At 42.0% G+C, this 25,985-nt stretch overlaps 1 protein-coding gene across 4 annotated transcripts in view; it reads left to right on the forward strand.

The window, feature by feature from the left end:
- The window catches only part of MACROD2 (mono-ADP ribosylhydrolase 2), a 981,328-nt gene that overhangs the window by 771,963 nt on the left and 183,380 nt on the right, over nucleotides 1–25,985 (forward strand). The gene's annotated exons all lie outside the window — the stretch shown is intronic.

Raw genomic sequence — 25,985 nt, forward strand, 5'->3', positions numbered from 1 at the left:
AGAGCATAAACAGAAGTATTAAAGGTGTTAGAACCTTGTAGAGAAAGGAAAGAGCTTGTTGTATAGAATAAATATCTACAGATGCCAGACAGAAAGTTGCCTTTCGCACTAGGCCTTTTCTGACACTGAGGGATGTCTCTTGTAAATCCACCTTGTGGCCACCGAACTGAGTAATACACATGGCTAACTTTGTGACAGAACTTTGAACTTCAATTCTCTGGAAAAGCTCTGTTGCTCATAGATGTATTGCCAGTATTATTCATTCAGGCAGGTTTTTGTGTGTATATATGTAGACATGGAAGTTGGGTTGCGAGAGTTATTCTGTTTCGGGGGGGGGGGGATGTAATGTGAGAAGCAGCCTGGAGATGAATGGCCTCTGACTGTGGCAGGCAAGAGTGCCTCCGTTCAAATTGTGAAGATTATTTCCACAATATGTAAGGTCTATAAAAAGAGGTGCTCTTAGGAGGAGTTATGATGAAAAGGCAAGTGTGATTCTGAACAGCGGTCCCCATTTGTAATCAGTGAGCCTTGTCTTAGAAAAATCTTTTATCCAGGAAAGACATGCATGGTGTTTAATAAAATTGTATTGATTTATCACAGTTTGAAACTTCATGGTTCGGTTCTAAATATCCATTTATTTTCTAGGCCTATGCATAGAACAGATGGCAAAATAATAGTTGTCTCTTATTATCTGAAGGCCAGCGCAGTAATGTTCTTCTGCTCTGTTTTGAGGGCCGAAAGCTGTCTTGTGAATGCAAGTGACACAAATAATGAATGAGACTCCTGCTCTCTGGGCACCACATATAGCAGAATTCATGTGTTTACTTCAGGCTGTGTAAATGGGTCTTTAAATCTGTTTCTCATTTATTCCTATGTAAAGGCAAATGCAACAAAGTGAAAGCAAAAAATCATGCATTAATAAAATCTCTTTATGATCCCAGCTGGCATCGGAAGTAACAATTGTGCTTCAGTGAAAATGTGTTTGGGCTAGCATTTTTGATGCAATTTGAATCTCTGTTTTTATCTATGAAGCCATCACTCATGTATCATCTTACTTTTATCGTTGCTTTATGGAAGCTTTGCTTTATCAGATGGGGAAACAAGAGAAACATTTATTTATCTTTTGTGATATGCAATGAAGTTCAAGTCTGGTATTTATGGCCATGTATAAATATTCATAAATAGCAATGAACAAAGTAATTAGAAAATAACTATGTCAAAAAAGTGTTGGGATTTATTTATTTATTTATTTTTAAAATCTTTTTCTAGACATCAAAAAGCATGAAGCTTTGGGGAAATTATAGGTAATTTTACAACCCAGTACTAGACAGTTTTGTGCTGGTAATGTTGTGCACCTCAAATAATACAGGGCTGGATTTATTTTACATATCAATATAAAGCAGAGCACCGAAGGAGCTTTATAAAGCCTGACAGGTCAATGCCTCATCACACCTGGTATTGGAGAAAAAAGTTCAATTTCAGGAAGACCTGACCTGCTTATTTGGTGCATTATGTACAAGCTAGTATGAACCCAAGCAAAACCTAGAGCTTATGCACTCCACCTTCTTTTCCTCTGCAGCTAGGAGAAATACTTCACTAGTGTTTAGTGAAGGTTGTTCCAACCTGAAACTGGGGTTTAAAACAAGCAACTTCATAGTTTGAGGCTGTCTTGTTGATAAACTGACCGGAAAGTTATCACTATCTTTCCAAAAGCACAGATTAATTTGGCCAAGTGTCTGTGTGTAGTAGCTATTCGGACTTAACAACAGATCATGCTTTATCATGACGAGAAAGGGCTTGCACACTTCCTACTGCCTTTCCTATCCCCTCCTTCTTATTGGTTTGTTTATTTTAGTAATGTATATATGATTTAACACTGCTGTTTCTCAGCTCTGTGCCATAAGGATACAGCAGACATAATAAAATCAGTTTAAATGATTAAATTAACTAAAATTCTTTCATGAAAGCTCTGGAAGTTTTTGCTTCTAATTCACAGCGAGGCATAATTTGTCATTTTTACTGATTATGACAAACAGTGATTTGGGCGAACCATCATTTGCAGCCAAACCAGATCCCAGCTGTGGTCAAACGGTTGTATGTTATCCTAGTTTTGACTGCAAACCTCACACACTGTGGAGGGGGCAACTGGGGGTGACCCCAAATGAGACCATAACTTGCTCCAGCTCATTCTTATACCAATGAACCATCATTTGCTGTTCCATATGAAGACAGCGTTGGGACTAGTCTAATTTGCACATCCTTGTGATATATCTGTAAACTTTATTTCATCTTCGAGGCGGATAATACAGTGATAATTGTGGAAATGAGGGAAGAGGAAAATGCATGCATTGTTGGGTAATAATTTCCAGATCACCCGTTTTTAATATTTAAGAGCCAAGGGCCATCAATGTTTAGGTTTCTTCTGTCTTTCTGACATGGAGAAATTAAATTGATCTACAACTAATATGGATGCATAAAGGTCAGTTTGCATATGGATGAATAAATAATTCATGGACCCTTAAGCCCTTAATATCCTCCTGTGTTTGCCTTGAGCAAACTATAATGATATAACGTGTGAGGTTCTTTCCTTACTAAATGCCAGCGTCTACCACTCAGAACTACCATTCTTGTTCTTTTCTCACACTCTCTTTTTTTTTAATTGTATGGAAACATTAAAGAGGAAGCTTCTGCTAATGGGTATTCAAATTCCAAAGCTTTGCATATCTCGAGGGAACACTGTTACTCCAAGAAAGCTGCTTTTGGTGGATAATTATACACTATATTTAATGCTCATTCCACACAGATGTTGCTTTGGGTTTCCTCCCCCCCCCCTTGTTCCGTCAGACAGAGCAGGGATTGCACATGGTGGATGAGAGGAGTGGATCAAAAGAAGGATAGCTTGCAAATGTTTCAGCTGAAGCTATCAGGGGAAAGTGCAACTAGAAGCGAGAGAGTTGAGTAGCATGTTGGGAGTTGAAGCCATTTATTGAACAAAGGCAGTATTTCACTGCTGTATTCCCTTAGGAGAAAATGTTTTTCACTATTGCATTTTTTAAAAATCCAAACAAACCCTCTGCCATAGAGCTAAATATGAATCTAATCTGTTACTGAGGTTTATTTCACAAAGATATATACTACAGAAATAACTAAATTGCAAGTTCTTTAAGGTGGAGCACTTTGAATGTGGATCAAGGATTGGGGTGTCTTCTGGTTGAACTAAGTCATGATTTAGATGCACACTGAACCAAGCAAGTTCTATTCATTTCTCAAAACAGTAACTAAAAAGGGGGGGGCAGGCACAAGGTACATTACAAATTTTAGGGGTAACCTCTTCCTTCTATTTGTATTTACTTACAGAAATTATGATTATTTCTAATTTTCCCTAATGATTGATGTTTTAAGTTTTTTGGTTATTCTTATTATTGTTAATTAGATAAGTTGTGAACCACTTTGGACATCTTATGGGAAAGTGGCATGGAAATAAACAGTTGGTGGTATTTATTTAATCAACTGTCAAGAATTAAATTATCCCCAAGTATGTACAATATACAAAGTATATTGTTGTCAGCTTGTTGGGTCACCCTCTCCTAGCAAGGTGCCTCAATGGTGCACCTTTCCTAAGTGGCTAATGGCCTCACAAAATGTTGGCATAAATAAAAAGTTGGAAGTTAGGCTGCTGAAATGGTTACACTGAGAGGAAGCTACAAAATGGATCCATGTAGCAAAGTCTGGAAAATAGATGCTCTACTGTTTGATTGAGAGAGCTAGTCTTTATGCGCCCCCTTGCCCAGATTATCCGGAGCTATGGGCTGGGCTGTCACCAATATGCTGATGACACTCAGCTCTATCTGCTGATGGATGGCCACACTGACTCGGCCTAGAACACACTGCCCAGATGCTTGGAAGCTGTGGCTGGATGGTTTTGTGGGAGCCGATTGAAACTAAATCCTTCGAAGACAGAGGTCCTATGGCTAGGTCGGGGTGGCATGGGGATGAGGGACCAATTCCCTTCTCTTGCGGGGGCCCAATTAGTGCCATTGCCTTCCGTTAAGAGTTTGGGTGTAATCCTTGATGCCTCCCTTTCCATGGAGGCGCAAGTTACAGCAACAGCCAAGGCGACATTTTTCCACCTTCGCCGCATCAAGCAGTTGGTCCCTTACCTTTCCCGCCCCGACCTGGCCACAGTGATCCATGCGACGGTCATCTCCAGGCTTGACTACTGTAATTCGCTCTATGCAGGGCTGCCCTTGAAGCTGTCCCAGAAACTCCAGCGGGTACAGAATGCTGCAGCGAGGCTCCTCACGGGGTCTCTGCCATGGGAGCATATTCACCCAGTGCTTTTCAAGCTGCACTGGCTCCCGGTGGAGTACAGGGTCAGATTTAAGGTGCTGCTTTTGACCTTTAAAGCCCTTCACAGCCTAGGACCCTCGTACCTACGGGACCGCCTCTCCCGGTATGCCCCACGGAGAGCCTCAAGGTCCATAAATAACAACACCCTAGTGGTCCCAGGCCCTAAAGAAGTTAGATTGGCTTCAACCAGAGCCAGGGCCTTTTCAACTCTGGCTCCGGCCTGGTGGAACGCTCTGTCTCATGAGACCAGGGCCCTGCGGGATCTGATTTCTTTCCGCAGGGCCTGTAAGACAGAGTTGTTCCGCCTGGCCTTTGGCTTGGAGCCAGTTTGATTCCCTCTCTCTCTCTCTCTCTCTCTCTCTCTCTTTTTTCCCCCTCTTTCTTTCTTTTCCTTTTCCTCCTGCGATGAGGCTACATTTTAATATTTTAATGTTCCATTATTTTAATATTGTATTTTATTTTTGTTTTTAAGTTGTAATCATTCATCTTGTTTTTATTATTGCTTGTAAGCCGCTCTGAGCCCGGCCTTGGCTGGGGAGGGCGGGGTATAAATAAAAAATTATTATTATTATTATTATATAACACACACACAAAGTTTAGTTCTTCTACAGAGGCAGGATATCTATGGTTTCTGACTATCCAGAAGTGCCAATCATAGGTAATGGGAGGAGGCGTAGGAAATAATTTAAAACTGCTATGAAAATTCAGTGTTTGTCTCTGAGGGTGCAGTATATTAAAACAACTTTATTCATTTTCATTCTGATGCTGCAAGTGGATATAATTGTGTAGCTGCTTGAGCTGTTGACTGTTCCTCATTAACATGGCCCATATTCAACAGACAGAATGTACATTATATTTGTGAAATGAATATTGTATGTGGTAGGAGATTAATTAACTTTTAATGGAACTTTCTGCAAGTGGCACATCCCTCACTTTCACATATGGACGCAGGACGACTTCTTTCTCTTTTTAGTTTTATGTGCTGAAGGCCCCCAATTTTTTCACAACCACTCACCGTTCTTTCATGTAACTCGGGAACAAAAAGAGATGTTAATTTATGCACTTCAGGTGTTCAGAAGTGTTGTTGGGAAACTGGTTTGTATTTGTAAAACACTTTTGAATTGCCTATAAGCAATTTAAAATAGAATAAAAATATCTCCTGACTCAAGATTAAAATCACCCCATTTGATGGGCTTGTGGGTTTTCAAACTTGGAGATTTTCCTAATTTGTCTTTAAAACAGATCCTGCATAAATTTCATCCAAGCTCTATGCAATCTGCACTGTGAAGCTTTCTTTTCTGCTACGTCCCTAAGTGCAAGAATGATTGCACTTCAGGCATCTTTAGAAGCCTCCCTATCAAGCTGAAAGCTCATCCCAGCGTGATACTATCTGTGACTTCATGTGTCACCAGAAGTGCTCTTTGAATAGGAGATGATTGCATCTCCATATTGCGTCTTTCTCTGAACCGCCTTCATTTCGTGAATGGAACTTGAATTATTCACTCATGCATTTATAATTTAATTTATCTCCCTTAAAATGAAGTGCTGAACAGGGCTATTATGCAAAAGCGATATCAGTTCCTGAGAAGTTGCGTAATGCTCTTTATTTTGTTTTTTACATGTGCCCCTCAGAAAAAAATGTCTCGTGCTTTCGTTTTGACAGATATGTGCTACTTCTGGCCTCCGTAATGGAAACCGGATATTCTTTTTAGCTTGAGTGAATTTCTACAACAATGCTTCAGATGCAAGTTTAGGCATTTGTATCTCTGTACCATCCCCAATGTGCATAGGCCTTCTGACAGAAATGGGTTTGACATGTAATGCCTATCTTTAAGTAATAATTTGTAATGCAATTTTCTGTCATTTGGAACTCAAACATAGTGTTTGAAGTAGTAGAGTTGGGTACTTTGGCACCCTCTGCAAGGCCACAATTTTGGGGGTGGGGCCCCAGCCCTTTACTACCTTCCCAAAGGTGGGTAAGGAGGCACTCAGCTTTGCAAAAGAGGCATGAGGGCTCTGGCAGGGTCCTAGAGCCTTCCCATCTGCTTTCCCAAACTGGGAAAGCACTAACTAAGCTTTGGAAAGGACATATGAGGACTGAGAGCCAGTGTGGTGTAGTGGCTAAGAGCTGTAGACTCGTAATCTGGTGAATCGGGTTTGCATCTCCGCTCCTCCACATGCAGCTGCTGGGTGACCTTGGGCCAGTCACATTTCTTTGAGGTCCCTCAGCCCCACTCACCTCACAGAGTGTTTGCTGTGGGGGAGGAAAGGGAAAGGAGAATGTTAGCCGCTTTGAGACTCCTATGGGTAGTGATAAAGCGGGATATCAAATCCAAACTCCTCCTCCTCCTCCTCCTCTTCTTCTTCTACTACTACTGCTGCTACTACTGTGGGACCCTGTCAGAGCCCTCGTGCTTCCTTCCCAAAGCCCAGTAGCTCACTTACTGGGTTTTCAAACAGCATCCTCTCGGCTCAGCACCCAGTGCATGTGCACTGCTCGCATTCTTTGAAATTTGTACTTCTCCGAACTTTGCAATGCAGTTCTGCAGCCAAGTAATGTGTACAGAAAAGAGCATATATCACTATATAAAAATAGCATACAAAAATGCATTATATTAGAAAAAAAATACTTGCAAAAATGTTTACATTAGGGCAATGGTTGTTGGCATCCCTCTGTCTTGAGAGATAATGGAAGAGTACACCACCGGGGGTTGTAGAGTTACAGCGCCTGCTGTGGCTGTAGAGATTGTTATGGGAGAGGCATGAGAAGAAAGGACATAGATTTACTAGTGGTGTTCACATGATATTGTAAGCCAAGCTATGACTTACCTCCTCCTCCTTTTTCTTCTCTAGCAATCACTCATAGCCGAGTAAGATTATCTTCCACCCTCCCTTCCATGAACACAGTTTTAACAGTGAGTCTTTAAGTGACTGTGGAGGCCAATTCTGGATCCACACATCCTTCCACAGTGGGGACATAGGTTTCCAATTGATCATGGTGAGGGTTTGCCAAGCATGCCTTCCTCTTAGCACGTTTCCCCCTTTTGTTCTGAGTTTGAGCTTCTTTCAGAGCCCATGACACCTTTGGTAAAGGCTGTTCCCCAATTGGAGAACTGCGTCAACACAAGGGCTCCTGGAGAAGAGCTTTGCTCCTCCTGATCTTTTTTACTCCCACACTGAACTAAGCTGTCCAAGCCCTGAGTCGTGGTTAAGCTCCCTCCTCACTAACCAGCATGGTTAGTGGTTAAGAGCGGTAGACTCTTAATCTGGTGAAGCAGGTTCACTTCCCCGCTCCTCCACATGCAGCTGCTGGGTGACCTTGGGCTACTCACACTTCTTTGAAGTCTTTCAGCCTCACTCACCTCACAGAGTGTTTGTTGGGGAGGAAGGAAAGGGAGATTGTTAGCCACTTTGAGACTTCTTAAGGTGAGTGAAAGGTGGGGTATCAAGTCCAAACTCCTCCTCCTCCTCCTCCTCCTCCTCCTCCTCCTCCTCCTCCTCTTTCCATGAATTGTAGTCAAGAACAAACCTTAGCTTCAGTTACAGATAGGTAGCCGTGTTGGTCTGCCATAGTCAAAACAAAAAAAATTCCTTCCAGTAGCACCTTAAAGACCAACTAAGTTAGTTCTTGGTATGAGCTTTCGTGTGCATGCACACTTCTTCAGATACCATCTGAAGAAGAAGAAGAAGAAGAAGAAGAAGAAGAAGAAGAAGAAGTGTATCTAAAGAAGTGTGCATGCACACGAAAGCTCATACCAAGAACTAACTTAGTTGGTCTTTAAGGTGCTACTGGAAGGATTTTTTTTTGTTTTGTTTAAACCTTAGCTTGGCATGCTGCATTGGGTGAACCAGGCCATTATCGTGAGAAGTGAAGGAGCTAATATTCGACTTCACATTTTAAGCTAAAATGTGTAGCTGCTAGCAAAGTAAAACTCTTTAGCTTCTTTTCATAGTATGTAATCACACCTATGAGTAATTAATGGTTCTGTTTGCCAAATGTCATTTTCCCCCCAGAGGGCTAATTGGAGTTGCATGGGCTTTGGTATTGATCCTTGCCTGTGGGAAGACCACTGCATTGATTTATTGCAAATTGTTATCAGCAGCTGAGCTGTTTTGTTTTTTTTTTACTTTATTTAGCCGATAATGTTCCTGGTAAGTGCTGAATTGTTGATCTATAAAGCATCATGGGTGTTCTTTAAAAGGCTTGCTTCCACCTGTTTAAATCAAATCTGGTTGTCACTTCGCAAATGGGGAAAAAATGGTTCATTTTAAGTGGCAAATAAGCATGAATGGCATTTGGAATAGGAATGAGAGTTCTAATTAATGCTCCAGCTAATATTGTTACAAAGCAATGTTTTTGGACTGACAGATTCAGACTAGAAAATACAGATGTAAAAAATATAGCTTATTTGCATTTCAAAGAGACTTGCCAGGGCCTGTGCTATGCTATGATGGTGTATTGTCAAGATGTTGCAGATTGGCCCAATAATGTACTCCCCTGAGGTTGTATTGAGTAAACAACTGCTGAAAAAACCCACCAGGAAGACATTTGAATGTGGTTGGTTTTGAAGTTTATTTTGCAAAATCCAGAGTACACATCCCCACCCATACTTCTTCTTGTTTTACCATGTGTTCGCTGCAGGATTACTGATCATTCATAGCCACTGTTGGTACAGGGGAGCATGCATTGGGCTAATTTGACAAAACCTTACTAGAAGAAGAAACCAAAGATCACCCTCATCATGATTTAAAACATTCCTTATAGAAAGCAGTACAACAAATGAACATGTGGGGTCCTTATACAATGAATGTGGAGACACAGGTGGCGCTGTGGTCTAAACCACTGAGCCTCTTGGGCTTGCCAATCAGAAGGTCAGCAGTTCAAATCCCTGCGATGGGGTGAGCTCCCATTGCTCTGTCCCAGCTTCTTCCAACCTAGCAGTTCGAAAGCATGCCGGTGCGAGTAGATAAATAGGTACCGCTGTGGCAGGAAGATAAACGGCATTTCCGTGCCCTCTGGTTTCTTTCACGGTGTTCCGTTGCGCCAGAAGCGGTTTAGTCATGATCCGGAAAGCTGTCTGTGGACAAACGCCAGCTCCCTCGGCCTGAAAACAAGATGAGCGCCGCAACCCCACAGTCGCCTTTGACTGGACTTAACCATCCAGGGGTCCTTTACCTTTTTAAGCTTACAATAAATGTATATGTCAGAATGCCAGGCAAGGACCTGGGAGACCTAACTTACCTCACAGCATTGCTATGAGGATAAAAGAGAAAGGGAAGAGAGCCATGTATACCACCTCCTGGTCCTTAGAGGAAAAGGTCAGATAAAAATGAAATAACAAATATAATAAATCTCCCTAGAATCTGATCAGCTGCCAAGGGAATTTTTTGACAACTTACATGACAGTTCCTCTAATTTCTCAAAACTCTTAGCAATCAGTAATGCTTGTCTTAATCCTGTATGGTACGTCAAATTATCTGCATACTGCAAATAGGAGGCCAAGGCAGAGAAAAAGTAGCCTAACCATTGCTGCCTAATGTGTTTATGACAGAGGTGAGGCAAAAGTTTAAACCAAGTACTTTCTGGCAAATGCTGTAAACCGTTGGACTACAACAGCCCTCATTTAGTGTCCACGTTCATTGCGGAAGTGATTTAACACCCAATTAGTCCCTTTCCAGGGAACTGAGTATGGTCCCACAGACATGGCCACATCATGAAAATTCATTTAAGGTTGGATTGGCTTTGGAATGATTTTCCAGCTGGGAAACGAAAATAGAAATTAAGAATGGCAGCTTGAGTTGTTATTCTGAAAATCATACAGCTAGTACATGGGTAGGCAAACTGTTTTTACGTGAGGAGAGAGGATCCAAGATGGCGTCGTTGGTGGTAGCTCTATTTTGTGCTCCGCGTTGATAATATAGATTTATCAGTATTTTCTAGCACTCTTAAAGCTTTTTTTTTTAACTGAGCTTAGTAGTTTTAAACTATTATCTTTTTTATTAACTGCCAAAGGCCTATTTTTATCCAAAAGAGGTTCGGCAAGCCGCCCTATCTTCACGAAGCTGGTAATTAGCAGACGGGGGAGTCAGCTACTCCTCTGGAAGGACGCCGAGCTTTTTATCCATAAAAACAAAACAAAAAGGAAGGAACTGAAGCAGCTACAACTCCAAGAAACACAAGGCAAGTTCAATTCGATAATTATTCCAAGGGACTTTTGTTATACTGCCTAGCTACTTTACCGGTTACGCCGTGAGGCTGCTGAATGAGGGAGAAAGACCTAGTTGAATTTTAAATGAAACAAGTTATAGTATGAAAGCCTAGGACCAGTAATATTTTCCAACATTTTAAATGATTGATACCTCACAAGCCCCGATGTAAATTGCTGGAGTAACTAACAAGTTGAAGAGGTTGGAGAGGTCTAGAGGCAACTTCCACAAATCGGCATTTCTGCTACTGATTACTCCACCTTAGAACAAAAGATAAGTCGCCGTTAAGCAAGCACCCCCTACCATATATCCATATATACCTATATACCCACTATGGTCCTCACCAGGAAAAAATACAAGGACCAAGGAATCTTGCCTAATTCACCACAGAGCCCGATGGAGCGCCGAAGGAGACAAAGTAAAATTACCAGCTACTTTCCTCAAAAAGACTCGAGTAAGAGAACTCAGAATGAGAGTATTCTAGAGGTAGCTATGCCTTTGCCACTCACAGTGTTGGATTGGTCAACACAGCTAAAGGACTTGCAAACAAACAACAAGAGGACAAACCATCCAACAAATTTGGCCCAGGAACTTGCCATAGCAGAGAATGCTACAAAGGCTAATACAGCCAACACACCTGATGCTAATCCTCATTTGTCACCGCTGGAACCTGGAAGCAACCTTTCAACCCACTGGTTGAAAGCCAATGACAGCGGAACAGAAATGCGGGGTGATTATCTTCAGGAGCAGATCTACCAGATTTCTACGGATCTCCTTAACGTCAAAAATTTCTTATCGATAACAAACGGGCTTCTCCTGACCCTAGTGGATAATTTCAAACAACATGTGAGCGCTTCAGTCCAGAATACAAATCCCCTAGCCAGCCCGGATCTACCACTCCCCAGCAAACCCCGGAGGAAAAAAGCCGAGCCTAAGATGAAGAAAAGCAAAAATATGAAAAACCTAAGGCGGCTTAAGACAACTCACCGTACCTGTAAAAAATATTGGCAGAAGCTCTTTAACCTTCTTCCATCCCTTTCTACAAATGGAACAAACAAATCCAACTCGAGTGCCATCAAAGAGACACGTAAAGTAGATACACTCACAAAAGAATCTAAACCAAGCTTTGAAGAACCAACACCGAGCTGGGACAAAGGAACTAATCCATCTACAGTTATACCGCCCCAGAGTCCTCTTATGGCCAGCACAGAATCTGCAGACAGAGGTGAGCTGGCGACCCAAGCTATTGAGGGGAACCACTCCTCTCAAGCTCGACAGATGTTGTGTCCCAAAAGAGAATGGAGTTTAGTCCTAATCCCACAAAAGCTTGTCTTTGCTAATTACCCTAAACCGCCTAGATTTTATGCAGGGTCGGACCGTATAGACCACTTTTTGTCCATCATAAGTGGCATTTTACCGGGGGTAGTAAAAGCAATTGACATAGCCGCTATAGAGTATCTACATCAAGATGATTGCTCGGTACGAGCACTGATTACTTTTTTAGATCATAGTCTGGCCAGCTTTATTTTTAGAGCTAAAAACCTATTCAAAAAAGAAAGAATAGTCCTATTAAGAATATTTGAAAATAGAGCACCTTTAACCTCTCTGATGGGGCCCAAGGGCATAGGAATGGAAGTTCACAAAAGGGAAAAAACCAACCACCAAAACCATCAAAATAGAAAGCATAAGTTCCAGCAGGATCATCTCCATCAAACAGTGCCAAATGAAAAAAAGGAAGCTCCACATCCAACTGGCGTCTGGCCTCTCACGTGTGATAGTGAGGACTCCGTTTTGGAGGAAGAACTCTCACTGATAAAGCGATTCTGGTCACTGCACTCTCCAGCTCAAACTGAGATCCTGAAAAGACTTGATTTACTTCGAAGCAGACTAGAAAAAAAGGATGACCAAGGTGAGACAATGAAGGACCCTTATGTGCAGCCCATATCTCCCAAATGTCTAGTGGATAGGAGGACGGTGGGAGGCACCTTTAAATGTGTAGACGTGGAATTACAATCTGAGCCCCCTGTGATGTACAATAAAGTAAGACCAAATCAAGGTGTGAAATCTCAAAGCGCCTGGCACACCTATCTTAAATTGTCTCCGAATGAATTAGCTTCCCCCCCAACTCCAAAATCTAGCCCCAAATCACCAAGAAGAGAGGATCATTACACTCTCTCCAAGCAGTCATCCTCGAAAAGAGCCAATGGGTGTGTTTTTTTAGACACCAAAGAATTGCTGGACGTGGTGGTGACATAGATCCAGCTCCCCGAAGGGCCCGGGGCCTAAAAGTGCTGTCTTGGAATATCGCGGGTTGGCACGCCAAGAAAAACAACCAACAATTTTTGTGCTACCTTAAGCAATTTGACATCATCTTCTTTCAGGAGACATGGCAGAATGACCCTATATTTCTCAATGGGTATAACTGCCACTACCTGCCTGCCTCTCCATCTTTAAGGGGCGGCAGATCTAGTGGTGGCCTAGCTTGCTTCATTTCCACGGAGCTGGCGCATTCTCTAACAGCCCTACCCAGCTGCAATTCTCTAGCAACAGCCGCTCTACTTAGCTTCAAGAGAACTACTCTTTTGCTGGTCAATGTCTATATTCCCCCAGGCCAAAAAAACCCCGCGGTCAAGGCTATTTGGGCTGAGCTAGAGGCGTTTTTAGAGCCTTTCGAATCTACTTACCCGTCTGCCCTGACTATTGTGTGTGGAGACTTTAACGCTAGCATAGGAACAGATGACAACAGTCTATACACTCACTTCAACCTATTTATGGACCCTGAAGAACAGACGGATATTGGTGCGACACGACTGTCCAAAGATAGAAGAAGTAATTTTTCAGGTCTCTGCTTAGTGCAGGCTGCCAGACGGAGGGAACTGCTGATATTAAACGGCAACATAGAGGGGGATCGCCCCGGGGAATATACCCATTTTTCCAAGGCTGGGGGAAGCGTTATAGATTATATTCTAATCTCAAGATTTGCTCACAGCTTTGTAAGGAAGTTCCAAGTGGGCCACAATACTCTGAGTGATCACCTACCTCTAATTTTAGAGCTTGCAGGTCGGCCTTTTGACTATTCTATTGCCGAGCCACAATATATACCTTCTGTAAATTTGGGTATACCTGCTCCCAAAAGACTCAAATGGTCCCCAATACTGAATGAAAATTTAACCCTCCTTCTTCAGTCAGCGGAGTTAAAGCTTATTCGCTCCGCTATTGTGTCAGGCAATTCAGTAGATGCGATTATGGAACGCTTTAAATTACTTTTGGAAAGATTGAAATCCCATTTAACAACAGTGATACATAGCGCCGCTACAAAGAGGGCAAAGGACGGAGCTAGCTGGTTTGACCTGGAGTGCAGGCAAACAAGGAGACAAATGAGAACAGCCTACCAGAGATATAGGAAATCAGGGACTGCCCTCCTACTTAATGCTTATATTTATCTGAGAAGGTCTTACAAACAATTACTAAGGAGAAAGAAACTGGAAGCTGAAAGAGCCGCATGGCACAGTCTGGTTAAGGCATCGCACGAGAAAGATACTACTTGCTTTTGGCGAACCATATCTGGTCTACTGGACCAGGAGCGTACTAATTCCATCTGTACAGTGGAACCAATGGAGTGGTTGCGCCATTTTCAATCTTTGTTCTATGACCAGGAAGCCCAACACTACAAATTATGTATTCAATTGGAGGACCTACCTCATTGGCCACCAGTAACTGTAAAGGAAGTTGAGAACTTAATCGCACAATTAAAGAACAACAAGGCCCCAGGGAATGACTACATCCCTGCCGAACTTCTGAAGTCCAACATTGGCTGGTGGGCCCCCCTGCTGGCGTCTTTATTTTCTTGGATCGACTCAACGGGTTTACTCCCAGATGGTTGGACTGAGGCAATAGTTATTCCAATCTATAAAAAAGGACCTATGTCAGACCCGGCGAGTTATAGACCAATCAGTCTTCTGCCTATACCCAGCAAACTATATGCCAAACATCTTTATATTAAGCTAACTAGCTGGCTCGAAACTGAAGCTATTCTAGCGGAAGAGCAAGCGGGTTTCAGGCAAGGCAGGTCCACCATAGACCATTGCTTCACCCTAGCCTATTTAATTGACAAATATGCCAAAAAACCCCGTGGGGTGCTATATGCAGCCTTTATCGATCTAAAGGCTGCTTTCGATTCAATTCCACGTGCAAGACTCTGGGATAAATTGAGCACATCAAGTATAGACAAAAGACTATTATTTCTGATCAGCTGTTTATATAAAGACACGGTGCTGCATGTAAGAACTTCGTCAAATGGCCATCTTATAGGACCAGTTCCTGTCTGTAAGGGGGTCAAGCAAGGTTGCATCTTGGCCCCAGTTTTATTCAACTTTTACATCAATGATATGGTTAATTGTTTGTCATCTCCGGACTTCCACGCCCCCAAACTGGCTGACAAATCAATATCAGTACTTTTGTATGCTGATGATGCGATACTCCTATCTCGAACAAGAATAGGCTTAAATAGGCTCATAGGTGAATTTTCAGCATACTGCAGGAGAGAGCAACTGGTAATAAACTATCAGAAAACCAAAATTATGGTTTTTGCAAGGAAACACAGACAGTACAGCTGGAGGATGGATAACCAGACAATTGAACAGGTTAAAGCCTTCAAATACCTGGGTATCGTTTTCCAGTCGACCGGGTCCTGGGATGTCCATCAAAAATGTGCCAAAGAAAAAGCAGCTCAAAGTATCAAGATGCTGTCTCGCTTCTTTTATACGAAGGGGGGCAGATACATCCCAGCAGCCTTTGAAGTTTTTCAAGCAAAACCTCTGGCGCAGTTACTGTATGGGGCACAAATCTGGACGGGGAACCACTGCTCCAGTCTTGAAACTGTTCAGTCTAAATTCCTAAGGCAGATATTCGGCGTCCCCTCCTGTGTTCCAAACGCAGCATTACGACTCGAGGCCTGCCTTCCATCTGTAGAAACTCAGACCTGGCAAAGAACATTCAACTACTGGCTTCGTCTTAATCTAAATCCACCTGGTCTACTGCCTCTAGTAATGCAAGACCCCCACAAAAGCAAGTGGTTCAAAACTGTGCATCAAAAACTTCTTACATGCGGTCTGCATTCACAGTCCCTACTATCAATGGGCCTCATTAAAGCAAAGAGTCTAATAGGCCAGCGCCTGAAAGACATTGAACGGCAAAACAACCTGACTATCTTAAAGAAACTGTGCCCATGGTATACCTACCTTCCCCCTTCTCATTTTGACTCTCCAGCTTCATATTTGTTTAAATTAACCATCCCAAAATACAGACGTGCCTTTACATTGGCTAGATGGGATGTTCTCCCTTCTGCCGTACTCGAAGGTCGCTACCAAAAGACTCCATTTGAAAAACGACTCTGCCCATGTGGAGATGGTAACACGGAAACAGTGTCCCACGTCTTCCTATCCTGCCCCCTTTACAAAGACCTAAGGAATGAGATTATTACTCCACTCATTCTCTCCAACCCCGGCCGTTCACCAGACATCACACTGTATTTCCTCTTATCTGATACGGATAGTCAGATAACAGAGAAGGTCGCGAGGTACATCGAAAGAGCTATGAAATTGAGGGCCACCATCTGAGTGACAGACTTGTTCATCTGACGGACCTCCTTTTGCTTGTTCTTTTCTCCCTTTTATCCTTATCTCTATTTTTAATTTTTGTATAGCTGTGGCCTGTTGGCTTTGCTAATAAAGTTTTGATTTGATTTGATTTTTTACGTGAGTAGAATGTGTGCTTTTATTTGAAATGCATCTCTGGGTTATTTGTGGGGCATAAGAATTCATTCATATTTTTTTTCCAAATATAGTCCGGTCCCCCACAAGGTCTGAGGGACAGTGGTCCGGCCCCCTGCTGAAAAAGTTTGCTGACCCCTGAACTAGTATAAGCTTATTTATAGACAGATCATGTTGTGTTCTGAGTGAATTAGTGGGTTATGTGGGCTTATGGAAAAAAACTCCCACTCCTTACATTTGAAAATAAAAAAAAAAATCATTCTAATAGCTACCGTACTTTTCTGTGTATAAGATGAGGTACCCCCCCAAAAAAGTAATGTTTAAAAGTGGTCAGTGCTTTTTGGCGATGTGTGATTTGTTGCTTCCACTAGCCTGAAATTGTCAGGGGTGTCATTGGTGGCTGCAAGAAGGGCTGGTGTTGATTTTCTGTCGCTGCGGCTTCTGGCGGCGAGGGAACAGCTCGCAGGCGGGTTTAGCAGCACATGCTACAATTCTGGGGGCAATCCTCCGCAAAAAAGCTCAACAACTTTGGGCAATCTGCCCTCATTTTCTTAAGTTTGAGTCCCCCCAAATAAGGGGGCATCTTATACTTGGGGGCGTGTTATACATGGAAAAATATTTCATGCATTTCTCACAAATCAATTTATCTTTTAACTCAGGGGTCAGCAACCTTTTTCAGCCTTGGGCCAGTCCACTGTCCCTCAGACCATGTGGTGGGCCATACTATATTTTTTGGGGGGAGGGGGAGAACGAATTCCTATGCCCGACAAATAACCCAGAGATGCATTTTAAATAAAAGCACACATTCTACTCATGTAAAAACACCAGGCAGGCCCCCAAATAACCCAGAGATGCATTTTAAATAAAATGACACATTCTACTCTTGTAAAAACCACGCTGATTCCCAGACCGTCCGTGGGCTGGACTGAAAAGGCGATTGGGCCACATCCGGCCCCCGGGCCTTAGTTTGCCTACTCCTGTTTTAACTAGTTGGAAAATGGAAATCTTTTAACTTAACTCTGTTTTAAAAGTGCAGACTTTTAACTCTAACAAGTTTTTATTAATTTGTCCCATGCTTGCTTACTCGGGATAGTAGAAGCAGAGAGTATAAGGAATCTGATGCATAGTTTCTAAGGTGTCTCCTCCAACACCCCTGACCTTGAATATAAAAATGCAATTATCATCAGAGTATTGTATAATTTTAGCTACCAATATGTTTACCTCCCCTCGCCCCCCAAACCTTCAAGTTTTCCTCTGAAGTATAGATGGCTTTGGGTTATTTATATTCATGTTTCCACTTCATTGCATAGATTCAGGAGTACATCCCCGCCTGATCACAGAATATTTTAACTCATCCATCAATGAAAAAAGATGTTGCGGATATCTAGATTATATAAAAGGAACTTATATTTTTGTGTGGATAGACCATTTTAACATTTGTGTGTACCAGCGAAATGAAACCTTATTGTCTTGAGGGAGGAAGAAAGCTATGGGAGGGGGGGAAAAGCACCCCATAATTCAAAGGACAATGATCATCAGTGTAAGGCTATATCTCTCAGAAGAAAGCACCAACATATTCCTCATTGTGTTCCAACAAAGCTTAATTAATTATGTGAAGCATTTATCATGCTAATGAGCTGCTTAAGGAGCTAAATAAATAACAAGGTGTGTGTAATTAAATCACTGTTTTACATTAACTGTACTGCATTAGCTTGCAGGGACCTTAAGCCATCTATTATATTCTGGGTGAAAATGTGCTCAGTAAAATACAATAGGGTTGCCCAAAGTGTTCTTATGTAGCTATGCTCTACCTAACTTTATCATTGTTGAGATTCAAGAGGCCTAGTTCAGCCATGCACACACCTCAATCCTATGCAAACTTGCCTGGAAATATCCTCCCTCCTACCAACTTCAGTGGGATCTGTTGGTTTCTATTTCCCTCACTGAGCAGCAACTGCAGTCACAAGGCATTGTTTTGCATTCCACAGTCAGAGTTACTGTTGGATTCCCACGGGAATGGGAGACTGGATGTGACGTACACTGGTTTCCTGTTTTTCACTGTTCTCTCGGTGTTCTTTGTTTCCAAGAGGGGTTTGCTTCTCTGCTCTCGCAGAGGCAAGATACATGTTTGTATTCTCTCAGCATAGTGTGTAAATAAAATTAAGAATGTAGCACATACTGCTTATCCTTCCGCTGTGTGTGACGACGCTCTGCTTGGGCTCAAGATAAGACGAGCCTGTATCAGCTTCAGCTTCAGATGGGCTGAAGCTGGTCAAAATCTCACAGGATCTGCTTGCAATGTGGTTTGCATAGCATTCCAGCCTTAAGCATGCATACTGCATAATGCTCGCACCACAGATCTTTGGCATGCAAACATCAGCACTCATGTGGAAAAGCACAGGGGGAAACTGTCCTTTAAACGAGGCCACAACTGTGTGGAGTCTCTGTATTGAGAAGTTCTTTTCATGCAGCAAATTTAAATGAGATCATGCACACTTACTATTGCCATTTGTATTTTGAGAAGGGCTATTGTCATAGGTGGGAACGCGGGTGGTGCTGTGGGTTAAACCACAGAGCCTAGGACTTGCCGATCAGAAGGTCGGCGGTTCAAATCCCCACCATGGGGTGAGCTCCCGTTGCTCGGTCCCAGTTCCTGCCAACCTAGCAGTTTGAAAGCACGTCAAAGTGCAAGTAGATAAATAGGTGCCGCTCCGGCGGGAAGGTAAACAGCGTTTCCAAGCGCTGCTCTGGTTCGCCAGAAGCAGCTTAGTCATGCTGGCCACATGACCCAGAAGCTGTACGCTGGCTCCCTTGGCCAATAAAGTGAGATGAGCGCCGCAACCCCAGAGTCGGCCATGACTGGACCTAATGGTCGGGGGTCCCTTTACATTTACCTATTGTCATATATATATATTTAATGGGGATTGTGGCAAGGAGGAGAGAGGATGGAAAGGGAGGATGGAAGCAGACACAGAGAGATGCAGACAGAATTAAAAGGCTGGAATGAATCTGCAGCTTCTGCCTTCATCTGTCTCTGGATGAGGTGGGGTAATTGTCTCCAGCAGCGACAATGAAGGAGGTCCCTCTTTCTCCTTTACTGCTGCCTCTGGAGCCAGTCATGCTGCCACCACTTCCAGATCCATTTCAGCCATTTTTTTCCTGCCTATGTCTGTCTCAGTCTCGTGCCTCTATTTCCATCTGAGCTCCTCTCACTGCCTTTTGTAGAGGCTGGATATACGGTAACTATAGCAAAAAACAAACCAACAGTATTTTGTATCTCATTTTTTGGTTTATATCTTTTTAGTAAAGTTTAGTTTTTAATTTAAAAGTTTAGTGAATTTCTCTAGTTTGGTCGATGAAGAAAAATATTCAAAATGAGTATGTATTTAATAAATGTTTACCATAAAAAAATTCCCTGGGTGCATACCCTAATTAAATATGCTGTTCCTACCTATGGGTGTGTGTGTGTATGTGTGTTATGGAAGGAAGCTAGTAAAAATAGTAGCAGCAGCATTTGTTTAGAGACTGCAAAGTGTGCTACATACATTATCTTGATATAGTACTCTCAACAACCCTTAACTCTTATCAGGTGATGCTAAGAAGGTTATCTTCCCTGAGTCCACTTAGTCTGGATGAGTGCATGGAGAAGATTCAAAGTTGACAGTGCCTGATTTGTAGCTACACATTAAACTCTTAGCCACTGTGTTTTACAAGCTCAATAACAAATAAATATTTATTGGTTAAAGTACTAATCTTCAGTTTCTTCATCTCTAATTCACAATGAAAGTTAGTGATGTATTTGATGTTAATGTATCTTGTATTTGATGTTAATCTTTCTTTTCACCCCTCCTGCAAAGAATCTGTGACAGCTGGCCATAAAGAATCTATGGAGAAATATTTCACCCCAAAAGTTGGGCCAAAACCACATTAACAAAATGGTTAATAAAGTGTTTTGGGACCAAAGTTTAATGTCCCGAATACTTCAAAAGTATTATGAGATGGTTGTCACAAGAAAGGTCTTAAAATAATCATATATATAAAATCTTCTTAGTGTGTCAACCAGATAGTTGCTGGATTTTGAATTCCCACAAATATCCGTGTCAAACCTGTTACTCATTCTGGAATATAAGATTCCTTATAGCTGTCATATGTGACCCAGAGTGTAAGCTGGCAGGCAAAGCCTGGGTTTAAATTGTTGTACAGAGCCTAGCAATTTTAGATGCTTAGAAAATAAGTAATAACTTGGTGTGTGTATTTGTTCAGCCCACAGTCTGAGGATAACAGAAGCAGCTATGGGTTTGAAACATAGCTTATGTCTGCAGAAGTCAAAAGCTCCAAATAGTCTAAAGTAATCTACGTAATTTAGAGGTTACAAACACATTGATGACAAATGACAGGCTGTAACTGTCTTACCAACCAAAGTTGTTCAAATGCACTCATAGCCACCAAAGTTCTCTGGGCCTCTAATAACAGAAATGGAGTCAAAAGCACCCCTAGACAGAAAATCACACCCTTGTCCCACCTTGTCCCACCCCCTTGGCAAGTTTTGAAGTAACATGATTGACTGTATTGTCACAAGCGCCCTGTCCGTGCCATCATCCTACATCAGCTGAAACTGTAGTGTTGCAGGAGATGATGCACAGAACACCTCACTGAATACTGCAGTAAATGTGGAATGTTATGGAAGCAAGTGACTTTACCCTCTAAATACCTTGTATCCAAAGGGTCTAAAACTCCATTGCCTGGAGTCTTCTTCTTCTTTGGCAATTACTTGTAGCCAAGTGAGATTGTCTTCCATGAACATGGTTTTAACATTGAATCCGTAAGTGACTGTGGAGGCCAATTCTGGATCCACACACCCTTCCACAGTGGGGGCGTAAGTTTCCGGGCGGGAGTTGATTCTGGTGAGGGTTTGCCAGTCGTCCCTTCCTCTTAGCGTGTTTCTCCCTTTCGTCCTAAGTTCCAGCGTCTTCAAAACCCACAATACCTTTGGTAAAGACTGCTCTCCAGTTGGAGTGCTCGCAGGCCAGTGTTTCCCAGTTATTGGTGTTTATACTACATTTTTTTAGTTTGCCTTGAGAGAGTCTTTGAATCTCTTTGTTGACCACCAGCATTACAATTTTTAAGTTTGGACATTTACTCTGCCTGGAGTAAATGTCAACAGACCCTGGGCAATATAAAACAGCTCTGTTGCATGGCTGCTTGAGGATGCAGTGAACACAGAGAAGTTGGCTGTCCTGTTTAGGATCCTGTAACTACTACAAACATACATGGCTTTATTACTAAATTCTTAATTTTGGTTGCAGGAAAGTTCTAAAAGATTGCCGTCATTAAATGAAGGCACCTGCTAAGGTGTGGATATTTCATTTAATCATAACCTGTGCATGTATTTATGTGTTTGTGTGAGTTAATAAAGCATAACTTTTTAAAATGTTTTTACAGAAAAGTGTCAAACCCATTTTTTCATGTTTGCATTGATTTTTACACCTGCAAGCAAACTGCTGAATCAGAATATGTTGCAGTAATAATAGTTTATTGCTCTAAGGCACTAACATCTCTTATAAATATATTCACGATTGCCTCATAAATCTGCTAAATTTTAGAATGGCTGTTTCTATGTTTTATTTAGTAACAGCATGATTAAAGAATTTAGTCAATATTAACAAACCTTTAAAAAATGTACCTTGTAAAACATCCATGATTTGGAGGTGGGAGTCGAAGCTTAGTTGCATTTCGAACAGGAAACACTAGGGCCATGCAAATATTCTCTGCTCCCAAGGGAGCTTTAGGCTCATGCTTATCCAGTAGCAGCCTCTCCTGCCACATATTACAAATGAAATATCATTCAAAAGTAGTTTGCATGGTCTGAGTGTACTGTTGAAATAATTTTGTTTTGTTTTTTTAAGAACTCACCATTGAGGATGCTAGGCTGTCCCTAAATCATCTATTTGGATCTAGGTACATTTCTGATATAATTCTATGGAACATACAATATAAACATAGTAAAGTATACTGTGCTTTTTGCCATTCAGATGGCATTGATATTATCTATTGCTAGCTGAAGAAAAATATATTGCAGTGATGTATCCTTTCCTTTTCCCCTAGCTTGTAGATTCTTCTCTGTTACTCTGACAGATTTTTATGATAGGCAGCTCCTAACCTTTTAGGAGCATTTGGTTGTGGGTGATTAGCTCTCTGTTGGCTATCTTCTTTTTTAGTTATATCTGCCCTTGATCATATTTGCAGATGTTTTGATGTTGCTTTGTTTTTTATTTTGTTTTTTAATTGATAATAGCCACTTTGGGTATCTCCAAAGCAAGGGTTCAAACATTCAAATGATTTTTGCATCAGTGGAGAGAAGTTTACTAAACGATCTTCCAATTTCAGTGCTATGGTTATAGTGAACTACCTCCTAAAGGATCCCTTCAAGAGCTTGCTGCTGTTGTTCAATGCTTGCCTCTAGTTCTCATATCATCCATTACCCCTTTGTGCTAATTAATCTCCAGCATTTGTGCATCACACCCAGGTGACCTATGCTGCTGAGTTCTCTCCCAGAACTACTATCATTTCCAAAAGCTGCCAGTTTATAGCCAGTGGGCGAAAAATGTGGTTTGTGTGTGTCCCATCAAATCACTCCAAAACCATCCAATTTTTGATCTGATACTGGATTACCAATGGTGGGGCAGCCACCGGGTGAGAAAGCTTCACAGCTTTCCAGTGATAATCTTCAGTAGTGGAACTCTATTTCTGCAGAGTGGGAAGTTTGCAATATTTGCAATAGCCTCTTGGACTACAGGACTGGGTCTTCAGTCTGGTTATAAATCTGTGCCTGGGCTCTAGAAGGTGGAAGGTCTGGGGGAGATTTCACAATTTTAAAAGCTCCCTGATGCATTCGGGGATCATTCCCCAATGGCAAGGGGTGGGGAGTTTATGTACAGCAGGCTACGTTCTTCAGAACTTCCAAGAGATGGAGCAAGGGATACAGTGATGAGAGTAGGACAAACAACTTTGGTCCTGCTCTGTCCCTAACACAATGTGAATTGTGTAATATAATAATGCCTGAATAGTGTTAGAGTTATCCCCTTAGTCTGAGCATTTCATTTTGAGCATTATGATTCTGCTTGCATTCCCGCTTCTGTTTCCACACTGCTGCCTCAGATCTTGCATAACATTGACTACTATGTGCCTGCCTCTAGCCCCTCTGTTTTGTGTGACAGACTATATATTTTCTCACGTTGCAAATCTACCCCCAACACAAACACTTAAATCTTTCCGACTTTTCTGAAAATTAAGATGCTTCTGAAGATTATCAATATCCTTTCTTTTTTTTTGCATATAAAATCTCCCAAATAATGTCCCTCCAGAAGCAGTGTTTCCTTCCAGATCATAAAAGGGAATTTGAAAAATGGATCCATACATGACTTGTGAATCTTCACTCCAACAATAAGCAGCAAATGACTCCTATTCAAAGCTTGTTTCATGCACAGAAGAGCCAGAATTCTTGATAAAGTCTTGTTACATGGATGTAAGTTTCAGTAACGTTAGCAAGTTCTAGTACTAATGAGCTGCTAAAGGAATAATAAGTTCGGTAAGCTGTGTTTGTTGCAGCTAATGAGGGTAGAGATGTCTGACTTTTGAGCGAAGTTGCACTAATTGACTTAAAAATAGTAGAATTGTCCCTGTGGTTAGTTTGACAGAGGCAAAAGTTCCTTCCTATTTCTATCATTTTAAAAAATGTTTCTAATTTATTATGTGCATGATCTGTCTCTTTCTGAAGTTATGGGTTCTATAATGGTTATATGGGTTGCTCGTGCGTAAGTTGCTGCCACTCCTGGCTAGGTTGCCTGGTTAAACCTTTTCCTGGCTGGACAGCCCTTCACTTCATGGCTGTTCAGTCGCTAGCAGAATCCGTCAGTGGGCGTTTCTTGAACTTCTTCCAGCAAAGAAGTTCTTTGACGCCAAGTCTACGCCTACTTTCCCTGCGCGGAAGTCTTCTGCGCAGGGTGGGTGTGGGTAGCGGAGGACCCGTGCTCTCCCCACTGGTCTCCGGCGATGAGTCCTGGAGCCCCCTCATCGATTCCCCCATCTGCCCCCCTTTATCCCTGGTGTTACGCTGATTTCCTTCCCCAGCCGATGAGCTCCCTCTCTCCCTGCTGGGCCCTTCTCCAGCATCGCTTGGGAGCCTTGCCTCCACCTCTGGCTCCGATGTCAGTTCCCTGACAGGTTCTTAGTTGCATTAGGAGATTTTGATTGGGAGTAATGGTACTAGGAGCTACAGATGAAGGAGGGAGTTTGTAATTGCACATTCCCCTTTTTGAATGGAGGTGCAACTTAGGATCCATGTCTGTCAGTTTGTGTCTGTCTATCTATCTATCTATCTATCTATCTATCTATCTATCATCTATCTATCTATCTATCCATCCATCCATCGTGATGTTCAAAGTTCTTACTCAGGAGAAGCCAGCTGGAAAACCCACAGAAGTTACTATGTTTTTAGAAACTTGTGAAACCGTGATACTTCTGTTTGAAGAGAGAGTTGTAAAGTTGCCAAGAGTCTTGTAATTCAGCTTGCATGTTTCCAATCACAGAAGGACTAACATTTCTTTTTCCTTTGCCTTATGTCAATCAGTCATTTGGGATAAATTTTAGAGGCATTATGCAGGAGGTACAAACACATACCCTCTTGTCTCTTAACCAAATTTAAGTGCATACCTCCCAAGAATCACTTTGAAATATTACTCTCAATTTAGCTCGTTGCTGCAGGTGTCAAGCAACAAATTTCAGATCCCGCTTGTGCTGACATTTGCTCTCGGGGAGAAGGAAATTAGATTTCTACTAGTCTGAAACCAGAAACAAATGTTAGAACTGAGAGCAGTTTGTTTGAGCTGCAAGTTATAAGATTAAAAAAATACCGTAATAATGAAGGCAATTTTAGAAGCCTTTACCTTTGCATGCAGGGAAAGTGAAACCAATTATTTCATTTTGAATCTAGCTGGTTAATAAAAGTAAATGTATTTCAAACAATAGGCTTAAGATTCGTGGAAGAAACCCAGTTTCCGCTTAACCTATTAGCATATTTACAGTAGAGAAAATGGACAGGAGATTGGATGTGTGCCCAATAATGCATACAAAATAAATAATGAAGATGAGTCATTTGTAAAATCTAAGCTTTTATAAATGACTAGTGAAAAAAGTAAAGGACCCCTGGATGGTTAAGTCCAGTCAAAGGCGATTTTGGGGTTTCGGTGCTCATCTCGCTTCAGATCAAGGGAGCCGGTGTTTGTCCACAGACAGCTTTCCAGGTCATGTCGCCAGCATGACTAAACTGCTTCTGGCACAATGGAACACCGTGACAGAAACCAGAGCGCATGGAAACACTGTTTGCCTTCCTGCTGCAGCGGTACCTATTTATCTACTTGCACTGGCATGCTTTCGAACTGCTAGGTTGGCAGGAGCTGGAACAGAGCAACAGGAGCTTACCCCGTCACGGGAATTCAAACTGACGACCTTCTGATCGGCAAGCCCAAGAGGCTTAGAGACCGCAGCGTTTGATTTTGTAGAACCAAGGAGGGGAAAAAGGGACCAAATCTACCTACCACAGCGTCACCTGCTCCCCTCCGAATTATATGCAGTATATGCATGTGTGACTAGTATATG

The sequence above is a fragment of the Podarcis gaigeae genome (genome assembly GCF_964106915.1).
Source record: "Podarcis gaigeae genome assembly, chromosome: 3".
Taxonomy (NCBI): domain Eukaryota; kingdom Metazoa; phylum Chordata; class Lepidosauria; order Squamata; family Lacertidae; genus Podarcis; species Podarcis gaigeae.